The sequence below is a fragment of the Grammomys surdaster genome, unplaced genomic scaffold (genome assembly GCF_004785775.1).
Source record: "Grammomys surdaster isolate TR1022 unplaced genomic scaffold, NIH_TR_1.0 1164, whole genome shotgun sequence".
Classification (NCBI taxonomy): domain Eukaryota; kingdom Metazoa; phylum Chordata; class Mammalia; order Rodentia; family Muridae; genus Grammomys; species Grammomys surdaster.
In genome coordinates, this window is record NW_021605583.1 from 6,681,005 (window position 1) to 6,699,052 (window position 18,048).

Here is an 18,048-nt window from a genome sequence, read left to right on the forward strand (position 1 = left end):
CTTCTTCTTCTTTTTACAGGGTTTCTCTATTGATCCCTGACTGTCCTGGAACTCACTCTGTAGACAAGGCTGACCTCAAGCTCAGAAATCCACCTGCCTCTGCCTCGCAAGTGCTGGGATTAAAGGTGTGCATCATGACTGCCCAGCATTTCAGGCCTCTTCTTAAGAGCTGTTTTTCCTAGGACTTGGAAACGGATCATCCGAACCATGGGTCATGATTACTTCAGAGACTCTGGCCCTCTGAGCCATTCTCTGGTTCTTGGCTGACGTCCATTGCTGAACTGAGGCTGGCTATGGTTCGAGCAGCACCTGTATCGGTGTAAGTTTGCGGGGGGTCTAAGTTTTGGGGGTCAGGTGGTTACAGGCTAGTGCAAGGAAATCTCATCTGAGACAACTGAGCCTTGTCTGCTTGTCCTTCCTCTGGCATGCCAGCCTGATGGGTCGCTGGCATTCCAGTCTGATGGATTGCATGGTGTTGTGGCATTCTAGGAATAAATAGATAGCTACAAAGTCTCTAGAGTCCTGGCCTTGGAACTGGCTTGCTGCCATCTCTGCTGAATTCTATGGACCTATTTGAGGGTTTTTTGTGAAGACAAGTTCTTGTTCCTATCACCTTTGTCATTATAATCACTATTGGTTTGGGAGAGGGAGAAGAGAGGCCTGTCAAAAACAAAACAAAACAAAACAAACAAACAAAAACAAAAAACGAGGAGGTGAGCCAAGTTGTACTCCAGACAGAGATGGCAGTCATCACAGCAAGAGGAAGGTCTCAGTGAGTGCCTTCAATCCCTCCAGACACAAGGTGTCTGTCTCCTCTTAAAAGTTTCTGTGGGAGGGAGAGGACCTCCATCAAGGTTGAAGAACCAGGATGAGTTAAATCGTAACCTAGGTACTTGACAGAGATGGGCAGAAGGGCACACATGATGGGCTCTGTGACAATGGTCACATTTTTTTAGATAGGTCTGGGGCCTGGTTGATATATGACTCGTAGGGCTTGCCGATAGCAGGAAGCCTGAATGTGTTTCTCTCCTGTTTGTGGTGGGTCTGACCAACTTTCCCCAGCAGCTGTGAGGAGGAGGAGAGCCCAGGGGCTGTGTGTGTGTGTGTGTGGGGGCACTCACAGTCTTAGTCACCATCATGGCACATCTAATGTTACTAAGGGCTTTCAATGTGTCAGGTCCCTTTTGAAACCCCACTCGAACAACGGCGAGATGAATCTACAGACGAACCGTACGAAGTTGATTGTACTTAGGACAACGATAGGTTTGGATTCAGATGGTCTAACTCCAGCGGAGGTCTGACACGCATTGCGTAGCCCACGTGGACAGCTGCAGTCTGCCCTATGCCTTTCTAAGGCCCCCCTGGAAGCAGTGGCATGAGAAGACACGGGATATTCCTGGGAAGGGGCAGTTGGATGTGTGAGGCTGTGAGGCGTGTAGGGTACAGAGGAAAGATGCATGAGCGGAGAGCCTCTGGGCCGGGCCTCCCTTCCCAGGAAGTGATGCATCATCTAGCTACCCAACAGCCATTAACTCTCTCACAGGGCTTCTTTCTGCTGGGTTGTTTATCATGCCCAAGGGTGTGAAATTGATTCCAGAAAGCTTGTCCGCTTCCTCCTGCTCTTCCTGCAGAGGGGATAGAGCGAGGTTTACGTGCAAAAGGGCTGGCCGGGATGAGGGACATGCCTGGGTTAGCCACATGTGGGCATATCTCTCCAGAGACCCTGAGAACAGCATCCCCATATCTGAGGACACACACGGTGCACGTCCCGGGCCTGGGGGTGGGTGAGCAGACAGAGCCACTACCATTCTTACTTACTCTTCTCATTGCTATGATAGAATGCTTGAAAGATGCGACTTACAGGGGAGAGGATTTATTCTGGTTCAGGATTAGAGGGGATGTCGTTCGTCATGGCGGGGAAGTCGTAGGAGAGGGAATGGGTTGCAGCTGTGGCCACAGCAGCTTGCTCATGTCGAAATGAATCAGGAAGTAGAAAGAGGGCTGGAGGCAGGGTCAGCTCAGGGTCTGTCCTCCATCCCCCAGGGACTCACTTCCTCCAGCCAGGCCCCATCAGGTTGCACAGATCCCCAAAAAACCATCTGTGTATCCATACTCAGATATGTCAGCCTATAAGGGGACATACATTTCCAGACCACAGTGGACCAGCTGCGTGGAAGGAGGTGCTACAGGGCTTTCAGTCAGGCAGAGGTGGGGAGCCAGTGAGGGGTCAGAGGGCATACCTGTGGTATTTTAGGGGACATTCTTAATGGGGGCTCCAGTGCTTGGAGCCATGAATGAGAACCCAGTGGCTGATGGTGGGAAACGTAGGCAAAGTGTCAATTATATCTATATATGCTGTTCTGACCAGAGCCCAGAGTAGTCTGACTTTTGTTTTCTTCCTTCCTTCCTTCCTTCCTTCCTTCCTTCCTTCCTTCCTTCCTTCCCTTCCTCATCCCTCCCTCCCTCCCTCCCTCCCTCCCTCCCTCCCTCCCTCCCTTCCTCCCTTTTTTCCTTCCTTCCTTGTTTCTCCCCTCTCTCTCTGTCTCTTTCTCTGTGTGTGCATGTGCATGCATGCATGCGTGTGCGTGTGCGTGTGTGCGTGTGCATGTGTGTGTGTTCGAGCGCTTGCGTGCGTATGCGTTGATGTGTTGTGTGTTGGGGAATGGGATATCAGAGACTTAAATAGAAGTCCATGCTCTTGTGAAGGCTGCCAAAGGGAGGCATGAGCAAAGTTCCCAGGCTCCAGAGTGAGGTGGTTGTGAAAAGCAATGGCTGCCCAGCCTGGGTCATCAGGATGAAGAAAGAGTTCCTTAGGGACAGAGTAGCCCTCGACATCAGTCAGCGCTGTGGTCTGTATGCATCCCAAGTCTACATGGTGAAATTATGATGCCCTCGCAAATGAGATTCATACCCTTATAAAAGGAGGCTCACGGAGACCCTTTGCTCCTGGTAGAGGACAGGAGGACAACAGCTAGAAGGTGCTGTGTCCCCCTTAACCCCCTCACTGGTCATCAAATCTGCAGAGCTCTTCATTGTGTTCGTCCCAACCTCCAGAGCTATGAGACATAAATTTCTGATGTCTGTAAGCCTCCCAGCCTATGGTATTTTGTTACAGCAGCCGGAATGGACTCAGGGTTTGGAGTGCTGGCAATGGGAGCCAATTCTAACTGCCAAAGCAGAAAAGGACTTTATTTGACAAATTCTGGGTTGTCTCATACACTTACAGGGAAAGCTGGAGAGGCTGAGAACCAGTGTGGAGGTTAGTCTTGCAGGCACCGTGCCCACTATGCATACAGCCAGACCATAGGGAGCCTGCAAAGGCCACTACTGTCCCTCCAGGCGCCAGTGGAGCCTCTGTCCTGCTGTCAGCCCCCTGCTGACTAACTTCCAGGCCAAGAGCTTAATCTTGACATAACATCTACCTCCACAGCCAGAAACTTCCATTACTCCCCCTGCCAAGCATGATGGATTCTGGGCATTGTTTCTTTGTTCACATTCCTTCTTCCTTCTGGAGCCAGGCCTCTGATGAGTCAATTTGAGCAGTGGAGTCAAAATCACATGTCTGAACTCCAGCTGAAACGGAGGCTGGAGAGGCAAGCTTCCGCTTTCTATCTTGGGAAGGCATGAGTCATGAGATAGATTCTACTCTCAAACCTCGGAAAGATGTTTGTAGGAAGTGAGGTATGGTCCTTTGCAGGAAGTGCGGTATGGTCCATTGCAAGGATTCGGAGTCCTCAGAGAGATAAGTCCCCTGCCCCTTTCTATCAGTGAGCTTCAGCTATACCTGGGACAAAGTCAGCAGCCATTCTGTACTGTATAGTAATAGAGGCCGGTGGTGACCACACTGCTGGGCTATGCAGTCTTTCTATTTTCAGATCTCCCTGGAAGCTTTCCGACCCCTGGACAGCTCTTCGTGTTATGTGTGGGCCACAAAGCCTGTGATCTGGACTATCAGTCTGATTCTCTGCTGTTTGGAGATCAGGCGACAGCCTGACTCTTAGAATTGGGCAGAAAGGAACTGTGCTGGCCCAAGAGAGGAAGGCTGAAACCAACACGGCCAATGATTAAAAGACATATTGATTTTAGCAGTCCCTAAGCACTGAGTCTACTGTGACATCAGCAAGGACGGTTCATCCGGCGCCTCCCCCCATTTGCTCCTCTCCAGCTTGGTTCTGATGTCTCCTCAGGATGCAGGGTGTGTGCACACAGCCGGCTCCAGTCTCAGGACCTGAACAACCCAATGGGTCTGAGTCAGGTCCCTCTCCTCACCAGCATTTGGTTGAGATGTGGAGTGTGAAGTTAGTGTGAAGCCAGTGTGAAGCGAGCAGTTTTATGGTGGGGTGGAGGCAGACTTTTCTGCTCCTCTGAAAAGGTCTCAGATTTGTTGTCTTCCAGGTTTATTGTTCTGGATAGATCCAAGGCCCTAACTTACCCCACCTGTCTCCTGGTCTAGTGATAGGATGCCATATGCACATAAGAGAGCCATAGAGAAAACACACACGCACACACACACACACACATGCATACACACATACATGCACACAAATACACACACACACATAAATGCACACACACACACATGCACACAAATACATACACACACATAAATGCACATATACACACACACGCACACACACACACTCAGACACATAGGGGTCTTCTCTTGAAGTAGTTCTATTCCTAGCAGACCCTATCATCTGGACAAGGATTCTCAAAGAGTAGGTGTCCCATGGCTTTTTACTGTCTCAGAGCACAGACACTTTCAGTGAAGTGTGACACTGGCTACCAGCACTTGTGACTCAGCTGGAAAGAGACCCAGAGTAGAACAGGAGGGTGGCAGGGCATGCTTCCCCAGGTCACCGTCTTCTAGGACACCCAGATGGGTGAGACAGGCTTCTTGCTCTCTTGTTCTGCCAGGCCAAAGTCCTCCTGAGGCTGGGTGTCAGTGAACTCTTGCATGTCTGTGATTCCAAATGAGACACTGGTTGTTGAGAACATTGCTGTGTCTCAAAACACCGTTCCCTGCTTCCTCATTATTTAAAGAGAAGGGAGGGCCCTGTGTTCCAGAGGGCTCCAAACTGCTCCCTCTTTCCCTGGGAGGGGAGCCGGGAGGAACATAAATAAGACAATTTATTCAGAGAAACCATCTCCCCTATTTACATTTAAATTGAATAATTTAAAACACCTTTACCCATTTCCATAAATTATCCCCTTTGGACGGGCAGCCCAACTGTGCGGAGGTGTTGCCATCCTGGGAAAGGCCTAATTACATTCCTGCTACAAGCGGGGCGCGGAGGGGCAGCATGGAGAAGGGCAGAGGCTGGAGATTTGAGGAGTTAGTTGCCTATGCAGGCACATGTTGATTTTGGAGCTGGTAGGATGGAAGTGGCCAGGAGACATAAAAATGAGGTCCCTTTAAGAGCTTACACACAGAAAGATCAGTCATTTTGGCTCATTTGGTAAAGGTCTTGTGGCCAAGTCTGGCAACCTGAATCCAGTTCACATGGTGGAAGGAGAGACCAGGCTTTTACAAGTTACCCGCTGACCTCCATAACTGTCCCATCTCCCATATAAAATAAATGGAAAAAAATGTAAACAGAGAGGAAAAAACTGCAAATTTTCCTCTTCTCGGGAACAATGACACTAGAACTAAACTCTTGCCAAGAATACCACCCAAAGTTTGGCCTCGGGGCATCCATGGTGCCTTGACAACCTCCCATAGGCACATCCTCTGGTGCCCTGTGAAGAAGGAAGATCTGAGTTTTTTTCGGGCTTTTCCTAAGAACTGGTTATTTGCCAGGCTCTGGGCTGAATGCTGGGGACCCAGGTGTCACTCTGTCGTGTGCTTCAGGGTCGCCAGGGCTGTGTGCTTAGAGCGGAGGTGAGACAGACAGGGTGGCAAAGCAGTACGGGTGCACGGATGCAGCATGGGTGCGGCACAGGTGCGTGGATGCATGGGTGCATGGGAACACACGGACTTCAGAGAGGCGCCAGCTTTTGAAATGGCTGCTCAACCCCAGGAGATTTTGACATGCATGCCCCAGGAAAGGCCTACCATGAGGCAGGGAGCCTCTTAACCTAAAAAACAGGGGGATAGGGTGACATTTAAAGAAGGGCTTGTGACAGACTGGGGAGGCGCAGTTGGGGCAGGTGGCTGGATTTATCTCTTAGGAAGACCTGGAGGGGGCAGGGAACAGAGCTGAAGCTGTGGCTTGGTGCCACAGAGCTATCTTCAGCGTAGCGTGAAGCAGAGCTTGTGTGGGCACAGTGTGGACCTTGTCCCTTTGTCACTGACCCCTTTTGGGTCCCTTAGGGTGGAAGCTTCCCGGTGACTAAGTGCCCCTGGTTCCCCACCCGTCAACACTCTCATGGGCCCTGGGGGGTCTTTCCAGGCCCTGTGGATGAGGAGGGCACCCTGTCTTTTGGTGTGTGTCAATTTAAGTCACAAACTCTGGGGGTCCTTCTACTTTTAGAATCTCCTGGGTAACATCCCCTGTCCTTTCTGCCTGACTAGATATGAGAACCACCCGCTGGTTCCACGGATCCCCCAGGATGTCCTCTCCTTGGCTTTCCCAGAGCCCCTGTCCTCTGTGTGTGAGGGCAACAGCCCCATCAGATGCTCCTCTCTCCCCAATTAAGGTATTGAGCTGTGTGGTGACACTGCCTAAAGAAGAGACCAGTGTGGGACCGTCTCACAAGGAGGCTGGTGACAGGCTCTTCCATGCTGTGGCAGATCTATCTGATGTTTAACAGATGTGCTCCAAGCCTGGAGAGGCAGGGATTGAGCTGATCCACTTGGCCCTCATACTGCTGGCAGCTGAGCTGTGTGGCCATCGAGGATGCTAACGGTGGTCACTGGTGTGCAGTCCTGTACTGGGAGCTGAGTGAGCAGATGGGGTGGAAATTTTCTGGGGAAAAGATTAGCAAGCCTGGTGCCTATAAACTCTTCAGCCTACTCACAGGTTAGCAGACTCTTATCGATGCATTCCTTTGCCATTTCGTGGTCCTGCTGGAGACTGAGGAACAGTCCGACAGGAGGAAACTTCTCTCTTCTGCAGTGTCTCCAGCATCTACTGTGCCTTCCAGTGAAGTCAGTGGCTTTGCCTTTCGCCCCTGGAGCCAGGTTCAGATCCTCTGTCCACCATTTTCTAGCTGTGTGATTTTGGGAAAGCTGCTTGCTGTCTCTAAACCTAAGTCTCTCTGGGACGGTAATGTTGACCTCAGAAGCTTGTGGAACTTGGATGAGGTTGCATCGTGAGTGGATGTGTGCCTTTGAGCTTGGCACACAGTGGGTGGTCACCAAACACCAGCCTCTTTTCTGATTGGTCTGTCACTTCTTTTTCTTTTCTTTTTTTCTTTTTCTTTTCTTTTCTTTTCTTTTTTTTTTTCGAGACAGGGTTTCTCTGTGTAGCCCTGGCTGTCCTGGAACTCACTCTGTAGACCAGACTGGCCTCGAACTCAGAAATCTGCCTGCCTCTGCCTCCCGAGTGCTGGGATTAAAGGCATGCACCACCACTGCCCGGCGGTCTGTCACTTCTTAATGAGAGCCTCTCAGCTACACCCTGATTTTCTCCAAGGTCCCAGGAAAAGCCTCCGTCCTGACTTCCCAGTGCTTGCCGTCCCTTGGACACAGAGCTATGCTGTTTACAGAAGCCAAGTGTGGCCGGTGAGCTTCATGGGAAGACCTTCTCTGTGGCCTGGCTCTCCCGGTTTCTTGCTGTGTGACCTTGAGTAACTGTCTTGAGATGTCTGTGTCTCATTCCATTCATGTCTTGCTCCCCAATGTTGAAAGAGACAAAATAATACTTATACAATGTAGGGGTACACTGAACTCACCCAATGCCTACAACACTTACTTTTGAACTCATAATGTATACAAGGGTGGCCTCGAACTCCTGTCTTATTGTATCTACTTTCTAAGTGCTGGGTAGGCTCACAGGCATGTTCTACCATGATTAGTTCATGCTGTGCTATGGATTAAACCCAGAGCTTTGCATGTACCAGGCAGGCAATCTTGTCAACTGAGTCATATCTCTGGCCTGTACCCATAATGCTCTGAGTGTATACATGTCCCCCCCAGGCAGGCACTGACTCCTGTCTCTTCTAGGCCTGCCCATGTTCCATGCAAAGACAACCATGATCCTAGAAGGAATCTGTGGGAGCCCCCCCCCACACACATCTACTCCACAGGTTCCCACGTTATTTGCCATGAGTCTGGTAAGTATATACATGAGCTATGGATGTGCCTGGATCGTGGTGTCAATCCGAGAGCTTTTTGGAGGATGATTGTGATCTTCTGTTGAGGTTTCCCACGTGAGGTGGTCAATGACCTGTAAGATCGAATTTTTTCTAGCAGGCTGATTGGTATCTGCGATGTACAAGGGAAATATCTATGTTCTGCTCTGGGCTTATATTGCACTTCAGGGATTCCTCTAGGTTTTATCCCGGAAGGACCTCCGGATGCCATTTTTCTCCAGCCTCAAGCTGGTTCATTAGCTAGATTTTATAAGCCCAGGAGAGGGAAACTAGCAAGATGCAAAGGGAGAAGTCACACAGAGTGAGACCCAGGAAATCCTGGACTATGGCACAGCCACACCAGCTGTTTGGGTTTTGATAAGTTCCTAACTTTTCACAAAGCAGGGAGTTCCGTCAGAAGGCAAATCGTCAACAAGCCCTAAGGTTTTGATTTTCTAGCGCTTGAGGTCAGTTAGTAGGTCTGACAGCTAGTAGGTCTGAGCTGAATTCCTCTTGCTGCATTTGAAACCGCCAACATTCCTGGTGTTGGGGGTTGGGGCACCACTGGGTGAGGTAAGTCACCCCTTCCTCAGTCTAGAGGGCTGTGCAGTGTTAGTCTCTTGAGGGGAGAGTGCTCTGACCTGATTTCTTGCTAATTAAATATCTAATGTGAAGAATGTGTTAGAATCGCTGCCATCACCTTGGGGATGGGGCTTCTTTGTTTGTTTTGTTTTCTAATCTGTAGCTTGCCTACAATTTTCAAAGACAAGCCTCGCCAGCAGTCTCCCTATGTGAAGTGTAGGGTCTGGAGAGCTGGGAAAGAGTTGTGAGTTTGAATCTCTGAGCTGGACCTTCCCTCACTTCTCTGAGCCCACATTGCACCTCAAGCAGGAGCAAGACATGGGTCCGGCCTGCAGTCGAGCCTGCTCTCTATGGCCTGCTTTCCAAGAGCGAGAGGAGGAAAAAAAAATAAAAGAGTGTGTGTGCTTTTTCTCTGCGTTAATAAAACCCAAAATGAGTCTTCATTAAGGGCTCCATTAGGAAGCCACTGTTATTCTTGGCACTCATTAGTGGTGCTGCTCACCACTAAATTGCCACACTGGCATTTTCCCAGGGCTTTGCGGAGCCCCCTCCAGATGCTGGGGGGCAGTGCTTAAGATATCTCCCGTGTGCTGCTTCTCAGGAACGAAGGAAGAAGTTACCTAGGCCTTCGCCTCAGCCACTCAGCCCACCCACTCTCCCCTCTCTACGTTCTTGCTTGCTCCTTTCAAAGATACCAGAGACTCCTTGTTTTGTGCTGTTTGAGGATCTAGGGGACCCCGCATGGAAGTTCCTCCTCTTGTCTACCTTCTCCATTCCTTGCAACATGAGTCATTTGGACCTTTCACAGTGGGACTGAAGAATATCTTTCTAAAAATATTTTGCTTATTTTTTTCTTGCTGAATTCAGCTCCTAAGTAATTTATTTAATTATTTTGTGTGTGTGTGTGTGTGTGTGTTGCATGCATGTGTGTGTGTTCATGTTCATGGGTGTACTTGTTTGGGTGCATGTGGTGTGTGTGCCTCTGTGGGTGTGTGTGTGTACCAGAGGCTAATGTTGGGTGTTTTCTTCAATTACTTTTCACCTGGGGGGGGGGGTGTCTTGCTGAACCTGGGGCTATTTTGTTAGTATGACTAGCCAGACTTGCTCCAGGGATTCTCTGACCCTGACTCTTGTTCATAGCCAGGCCACCATGTCCCCTTGGCGTCTTGTGGGCTCTGGGGATCTGAACTCTGGTCTTTACACTGGCATGGTAAGCCCTTTACCTGATGAGTCATCTCTCCATCCCTCCTACGTTGGTTTGGATGACTGGAAAGCCTGCCTCCTTCATTGTCCCCATGGTGATGAAAGTCTGCCTCCTTCGTGTGTCCTTGTAGTGAGATGCAAGTCTACATGATGTGTGCCCCTAGGGCCAGCTTGTTCCTCAGGGCCACGCTGTCCTTCTTCATGCGTTCTTTCCTGTCTCATCAAACCTCACCTTTCCTTGGCTCTCAAAGGCTCTGTAGCACCAGAGAAAAAAGCCAGGCCCAGAGGTGCCAGCCGATGGTCCTAAATACTTTCAAGACCAAAGCAAGAAGTATAAAAGTTCAAGGCAGCCTGGGCAGCGTAGTGAGACTCTTTCAAACTAAAGAGTCAAAGAGAGCTAGGGATGTAGCTTAGCTAACAGGAGGTTCTAGGTTCGGTCCTCAACACTGCAAAAAGAAAACATGACAAAGATCTGAGAGCAAAACCCTTTAACTGACGAAGAAACAAACAAATAGCCCTCTGCATAGGGTCTTATAGCGCATTTGTCAGTCCCCACAGATAAGGATTTTGGGTCCTGTGGTTTTACAAATGAAACAAAGTATCCACTAGGAGTGCAGGTCTTTGTCATGCTATCATAGAAAAGAAAAATGTTAGGGTTAGAACAGCGAGGTTGGGACCACTGGAGAAGGTAGTGAGAGAGCTTATGACAGGACATGACACTGATGAAAGGAAAGGCAGGGCTCTAGAAAAACAACCAAGGCTATCTCAGAAGTCTCTGGCTTGCTGCTATAACCCTCTCTAAGGGACACATATGGGACACTATTGCCCTTTTCCTTAGCAAACTTCTCGGCATTATGGGTATTTATACTTTTATACACATGTTCTTGTATCTAATACACCTAATTGTAACAGACTGATCTGCGGGTAAGAATCACTTCAAAGAAAACCTTCACTTATTTCAGGAAAGGATCACCCCAGATTACCCCAAGGGTGGGAAGGGGTGAAATGGGAGACTAGAGAGGTTCAGGTCACAGAGGCAGCCTTTTGTTCTTGTGGTCCCGCTCAGACAGCCCTCCATCCCAAAAAAAGTTTTGATTTCATACCTGATAAAGTAAGCCTTGAGGGGTGGAGATGGCTCTTTGGGTAAAGGCTCTTGATGCCAAGTCTGAGAACTTGCGATCTAACCCCACGTGATAGAAGGACAGAACCGACCCTGGAAAGTTGACCTCTGACCTCCACACATGCTTCATGGCAGACATCCATATGGCCCCTCAAAATAAGTAATGTAAATTTACAAAATAAAATAAACCTTGGCCACTTGTTGACTCTACCTGTACTCCAGGGGGAAGTCTTCTCCTTGGGGAGCCTAAGAACTGAGATTGTGGCTGTAGTTGAGATGGGAAGGGATGTGGGAAGAGGCTCGCCCACACCAGTCACAGAGTTGGTATAAGGCTAAGACAGACTCAACCTCGGTCTCCTGGCTTCAAATAGAGAGTGTGCTTCCCCAAGCCATCTTGATCCCCTTGCTCCTTTCAAATACTGCGTTGCTAACATCAGAAAGCAGAATGCCCAGACCTTCGGCTATTGGTTACCTACAGATGTGATGGGAAATAAGTAGGCGGGCTTTTCTCACTTCTCGGAACCAAGAAGTCATTGTGTTCCTTCTGTGTAGTCCGTTGGAAAGCTTGGTACCTATTCCAGGCATGTCACATTGTCAAGGCACGTGGGACCTTCCCTTTGCAAGTCTGTGGCACGTGTTGGTGTTTTCTGGGTGTGCTGGGTCTTCAGAACATTCTCCCAAAGCATCTGGATTTAAGCCTGGAGAGTTAAATGAGGGACCTGAATTGGAGACTCTCTTTGCAGTAAAATGACCACTTTTAAGCTTGTTGGTGGTGACAGGAAGAATTCCAGTTCAAGGCCAACTTGAGCTATGCCATTAGAATTTGATATGAGCCTGGGCTATTTGGGGAGATCCTGACTCAACCCCTTCTCCCTTCCAAAGGACTCTAAAATATTTCTCAGTGAAGTATGGTATAGGCAGCCTCTGCACTGCCGATCTCAGCTCCGTGTGGTATAGACTCATTCCTCAGGGCTTGAGCTCTTGGCATAGGAAATGAAGGAAACGAAGCCTGACTGTCAGTTGCCCGGGGAAGGGGGCTCCGGTGCTCAGAACCAAAGGACTTACGATCTTTGCTCATGTTCTAAGCTGCTTTGGGGCCTAGGGAGTCGTAGTTCCTTTGGCAGAGATTGGCGCTGACTCTGGGGCATCTGGGGCATCGCTGGTTCATAGATTACCATCTCCTTGCAGGGTACTGTGAAGTGTGGCTTTAGCTGGAAGGCACGGTGAGTGGAAACTCTTTTGTCCACTGTGACAAGGGTGAGAGTCTAGCTCTTTGTTGTCTTTGTCAGCACAAAAAACAAACAAACAAAAACCAAAACCAAACTCTCTTGCCTTCCTCGGTATTTTTATAGATCCCAGGGAGGGAAGTGGAATACACTGCTTCTGGCTCTCCTGCCATTAGAGCTGGTGACTGTGTGGCCACTTGCTGTCTTTGATAAGTTTGTCCTATGTTACACCTTTTTAGTTGTTGTTTTCCTTTGTCAGATCCCCATTTCTTTGGCTTTACTGGACCTTGATCTTCAGGTTTCACAAATACTCATTTTCTGGAGGGACCAACCCAGCACTCGCCTGTCTGCTTGTCTGACAGTGAAGTCAGGAAGTGTGCAGTAGGCAGAGGTGGGGGAAACGTTGTGGACACTTCTCCTTTGCTTCTTAGGGTGGTCGGGGAGTGTCTCGTGATGTCATATGGATGTGGTGGTGGCTCCTGGAGCTGTGTACTCAGTGAGACTGGTGGGAAGTGGCATTGCTGTCACCTGGAGAGTGGAGGGTGACGATGTCTCATGTGAGGCTGTGCTGAAATGGGGTGATTCAGAGTAAGAAGAGTTTGGCTCATCACTGGTGCATAACAGGCATCCAAAAATGAGAGCTGGGGCTGGAGAGAGCTGGGGCTCACTGGGGTAAAGTGCTCGATGCAAAACCCTAACGACATAATTCTGGATTCCTGAAACCCACACAAAAAGCCAGATGTGGTAGTGTGCATCTGTAGTCCCAGCACTCCCGTGGAGGGAAGGGAGACAAAAACAAGATAATAACCCGGATCTCAAGGGACAGCAGGCCTTAGACACACAGCAGGCCCGGGACACACAGAGGGCCTGGGACACACAGTGGGCCTGGGACACACAGCAGGCCTGGGACAGCCTGGGACACACAGCAGGCCTGGGACACACAGCAGGCCTGGGATACACAGCAGGCCTGGGACACACAGCAGGCCTGGGATACACAGCAGGCCTGGGACACACAGCAAGCCTGGGACACACAGTGGGCCTGGGACACACAGCAAGCCTGGGACACACAGTGGGCCTGGGACACACAGCAGATCTGGGATACACAGCACAATGGGAGACTCAAGAGAGAAAGCTGGCCCTGAAAACAACATGGAGGGAGAGAATTGACTGCCGAAAAGTTGTCCTCTGATCCTCACATGTGAGCTGTGGCATGTGTGCCTGAACTCATGGAAGGAAGGAAAGATGGGAAGAAGGAAGGGAGGGAGGGAGGGAGGGAGGGAGGGAGGGAGGAAGGAAAGAAAGAAAGAAAGAAGGGAGGGAGGGAAGGAGGAGAAAGGGAAGGAAGAAAGAAGGAAGGAAATGAAAGAAGGAAGGAAATGAAAGAAGGAAGGAAGGATGAAAGGAAGGAGGGAACGAAGAATGAAAGGAAGGAAGGAGAGAAGGAAGGAGGGAAAGAGGGAAGGAAAAAGAATCAAATGAAAGCTATGGTGGGTGTGTAGCTCAATGGTAAAGCATCAACTGCCTGAAGAAGTTCATGGGTTAATCCGGGCTTTATAAACAATCACCGTTGTGATTACCAGCTTGTTAATGAGTGACTCCAGCTCCCAGACAGGTCTGAGTTGTGTGAAGTAGAAAGGGCGCTGGGGGAGCTGTCCATGGTTCCAAATCCATCTACCACCAGGAAGACCCCTTGATCTCCCAGTCGTGGGTCAGATAGGACTCAAGGCACCAGCTTTCTCGGGCAAAAGGACTGCTTTGACCTGGGGTCTCGGAACCTCTCCAGGCACATAGATGAGAGTGTATGCCACACCCTATCAATGACAGGTATGTGGGCGGGAATATTCTCCCACTCTGTGTGTGGTGGGCTGAGTGGGAGGGCATGAAGGAAGGCAGCGGCTCAGAAGGCAGTGTATAGCCAGGAGGTGAGGAAGAGTCCTAGAACTCCCATAGACATGGAAGGACCTACTGCTCCCACCCCTCTCCCCATCCCCACCCATCAGTGCAGAGTAAATCTGAGCTCAGAGCAGCGCTGGTCCCCTGCCGGGCACTCCAAACTAATTTTCTGGTACATTATACACTTGGCCTTTTGAACAATCAATGGCCTTAAATGCTGTTTGGTTCCTGCAGCCAAATCCATGAGAAATAAGACATAATCCATCTGGCTGATATGACCGAAGCAAGGCGGGAAGGAGAGAGAAAGACAGAGCCTGGAGCTGCCGGCGTTGGGGGAGGGAGGAAGATCTGCTTGGCTCTGAGGGCGGGGAACTGGAAGGATCTGCCAGCTCTGGAGAGAATGGTCCTTTAAGAGATATTGATGACCGGCTAATCACAGTGCCGTTTGTCTCAATGCCGCCTGCCTACTCTAGCTGTCACTCTCAGAGCTGAGCTCTGGGGGTGAAAGCTGGGGCTGGGCTCGGGATTCTGATTAGGTACAGATGTCTCCCAAGCCTGGGCTGCTTGTCTGGCTTAGTCTAAGGCAAGACATGTGGGACAGAGTTGGAGAGTAGGGTCTGGCCCTAACGTAGGCTTGGGACTATGGGGAGGGGCCAATCCTTGCTCACCAGTTATGGTGTGACCCCTGGGGGTCTCACCTGGGGGCCTAGGCAGGCAGGACTTAAAGTGTAGGAAGCTTACTTTAGAGGGAGGGGCTTGACTCAGTTTCCCCTCTAAGAAGTGAAAGAAAAAGAAGAACCCGTCTCTCTCTTTACAAGGCTGAGACTCCTGGACGTACGAACAGGTGAGCAGCTCGGGCTGTGCCTGCTGCTGCAGACAGACAACTAGGCCTGTCGCCCCAGGGACTGCCAACACCCAAGCTCCTCCCACAGCTTCTGGTTCACAAGGCACCAGATGAAGAGATGTGGGAGTCAGGTGCCTGAGCCAAGGCTAGCTCTCCCCTCCTGTCTCTTGAAGGGGTCACTGTCTGGAGATAGACAGATATCGAGACAGAACTCTGTAGTGGGATGAAGGCATTTGGACATTACCCTCTGGGGAAGAGCCTGGAAGGAGAAAAGTGGCATCTACTGGTGGTTTGGAGTCCCTGGTAGCTGTGGCTTGTTGAGCGAGGGGCAGGAAAGTCCACCTAACCTGAGGGATATTTGGGAGGAATTTTCTGAATGAGCAGGTGACAGGGCTGAGGTGGTGAAGGGTGATGCGGGTCCTGCTCTGCATCTTCCCTCAGGGAAGGGGCCCATCTATCTGCCATTGCGCATTTCTAAGTGACACCTCATACCCAGGCTGCTGCTTGTGCCACATCTGAGGCTCGAGTGCCACCTCAGTTGGCCCCTGGGGACAGAGTGGCATAGGAAGTTGCATTGGGGCACTATCAAGGACCCAAATAGGTTTCAAGGTGGATGAGCCAGAGACAAAGGACGGGGTCCAGGGTGCGGGCACTGCTATGCAGACGAAGCCTCAAGATGGTGAGCTCCAAGGGACGGGGGAAGCAGGACTTGGAGTCTATTTGGGCTGTGGAGTCCCCATCTCCTTCTGTTTACCTGGGCCAGGGGTCTGTTCTGTGAAGCCCCGTCCTGCTTGGTCTGGTCCAGAGGCACTCAGCTCTCTGTGGATGCCACAGCAGTGACATGAAGCACAAAGGCATCTCTGAAAAGAGGGTGGGACCTGCACATCACCCAGAAGGGTGATTATACATACTGCCTGTTCCACGAGACACAGGCTTGTCTGACAAGATGTGTGCTTGTTCCTGCCACAGAGGCAGCTTGGGAGCTGAGCTGAGAGGCCAGGGCTGGAGGGGACATGGGGAACCCATCCTGGACAAAAAGGGACATGAATCCATTTGGGCACACCTGTCTATCCTTGGGCCCTGGGAATGAAAGTAAGATGGGATGGCTGGGCCAGAAGACCTCTAAAAGGAGGTGCAGGGGAAGCTGGGTGTCACACATGTGCTAATCACAGCAATGACCTTTACAAGATGGGTTATATCAAGAGCCCTAATTATTTTTGTTCTCTTCCTTCTCTTCTTCCTCCTCCTCCTCCTCTTCCTCCTCCTCCTCCTTCTCCTCTTCCTCCTCTTTTTTCTCTTCCTCTTCCTTCTCTTCCTCCTCCTCTTCTTCCTCTTCATCATTAGTGTTTGAAATATGGTCTCACTGTGTTATAGCCCAGGCTTGCCTCAAACTCAAGAGTTCCCCAACCCTTGAGACCCCAAGAGCAACCTGCAGGGGAGATTTTTTTGGAAGTAGCTTAGAAAGATGGATACAGTTCTCCCTGTTTGTTCACGGAGGTGCAGAGAAGGGGAGGCCCTAACTGACTGAGACCTTTGTCCTTGCATAGAACATACACCAGGTAACCTCGTCAGACGATGAGCCAATCAGAGGATGATTCAATGTCGGAGTGACCCAACTGGTGGCTAATCTACTCAGTGGTTGATCTCGCCAAAAGCCAATCCAATCTAATTGGTAGTTGATGCGATCAGTGGCTGATGTCCTCTGTGGTGATCCATCATTGACTAATCTAATCTGCTGTTCACCCAATCAGAGGCCAATCTAATCAAGAGCAGGTCCAGCATATGTCTTCCTAATCGAGGCTTGATCCAGTCAGTGGTGGATCTGCTCAGGTGTTGAGCCAAACATTGTGATCTAAAGGGGCACTAGCTGAGATAGAGAACTAGCCTCTTCCTCTCTCCCTCTTGCTCTCTGCCTCCCCCACTCCCTCTCTCCCTCTCGCTCTCCTTCTCTGCCCCCCTCTCTCTCCTTGTCTCTCTCTCTCTCTCTCTCTTCCTCCCTCCCCCTCTCCCTCCTCCCCTCTCTCCCTTTCTGGCAAGTGCTATGCTAAGCTACATCCCCAGCTCTTTTGGTTTTTAATTTGTTCTTAGTTTTTGGCAAGAGGTTCAGCGTTGCCCAGGCTGACTTGCCTGGAACTCGTTGTGTAGCCCAGACTGGCTTCAAACTTGTGATCCTCCTGCCTCAGCCTCCTGAGTGCTGAGATTACAGGCATGCACCCCTGCGTCCAGCAGAAAGGTGATGTTTTGCTGTCTAATATCTTGCTTTTCAAAGCATCCCTGAAGCCTCGCTTGGTGGTTGTCAGAGCTTGTTACTGTCTTCCGTGGGAAACCAAGGCTCACCAGAAAGGGTTCCCCTTTTTTCTTCCCACCTCCCTTTTTTTTGAGACAGTATTTTGATGCTTTTTGCTGCCCTGGAATTCCTGGATTCCTTTCCGCCCCTATAGTTGGAATTATAAGTGCACTGCAGTGCCCAGCTAATTCTGCCTATCATGTAGGTTGCGCACACTACTTAATTTCTTTGTTCAGACACCTCCCCTTTGCTGGGTCTCTTACTGTAGGGGTCACTTCGCTCCCCTCCTCCCTCTTGTCTCCCTCTGCCTAGCCTTGCTGGAGAATTTTTAAAGGGACAGCCCTGTCAGCAGGATTGAGGGTAGCTGGAACCCAGGAGCCACAAACACCTGTAAAACCCATTTAAAAATCAGTCTAGCCAACCAGCCCCCAAAGGAGCCAAAGAGAACTACAGAGTAACTCAAAAGCAGACACTAATAGAGGAGAAAAGAAATGTAGTTACATATTCATTAGCTTTTAAATATTCATGAGGACTGTAAAGCAGATTAATTTTCATGCCTCATTTCTCCCATGGTTCTCGCTGTCCATATTTTACTGCAGCAGCAGAAAAAAAAGCAGCTATGGATCACCCAGCCACAGCTCTGACCAACCCAGCAGGG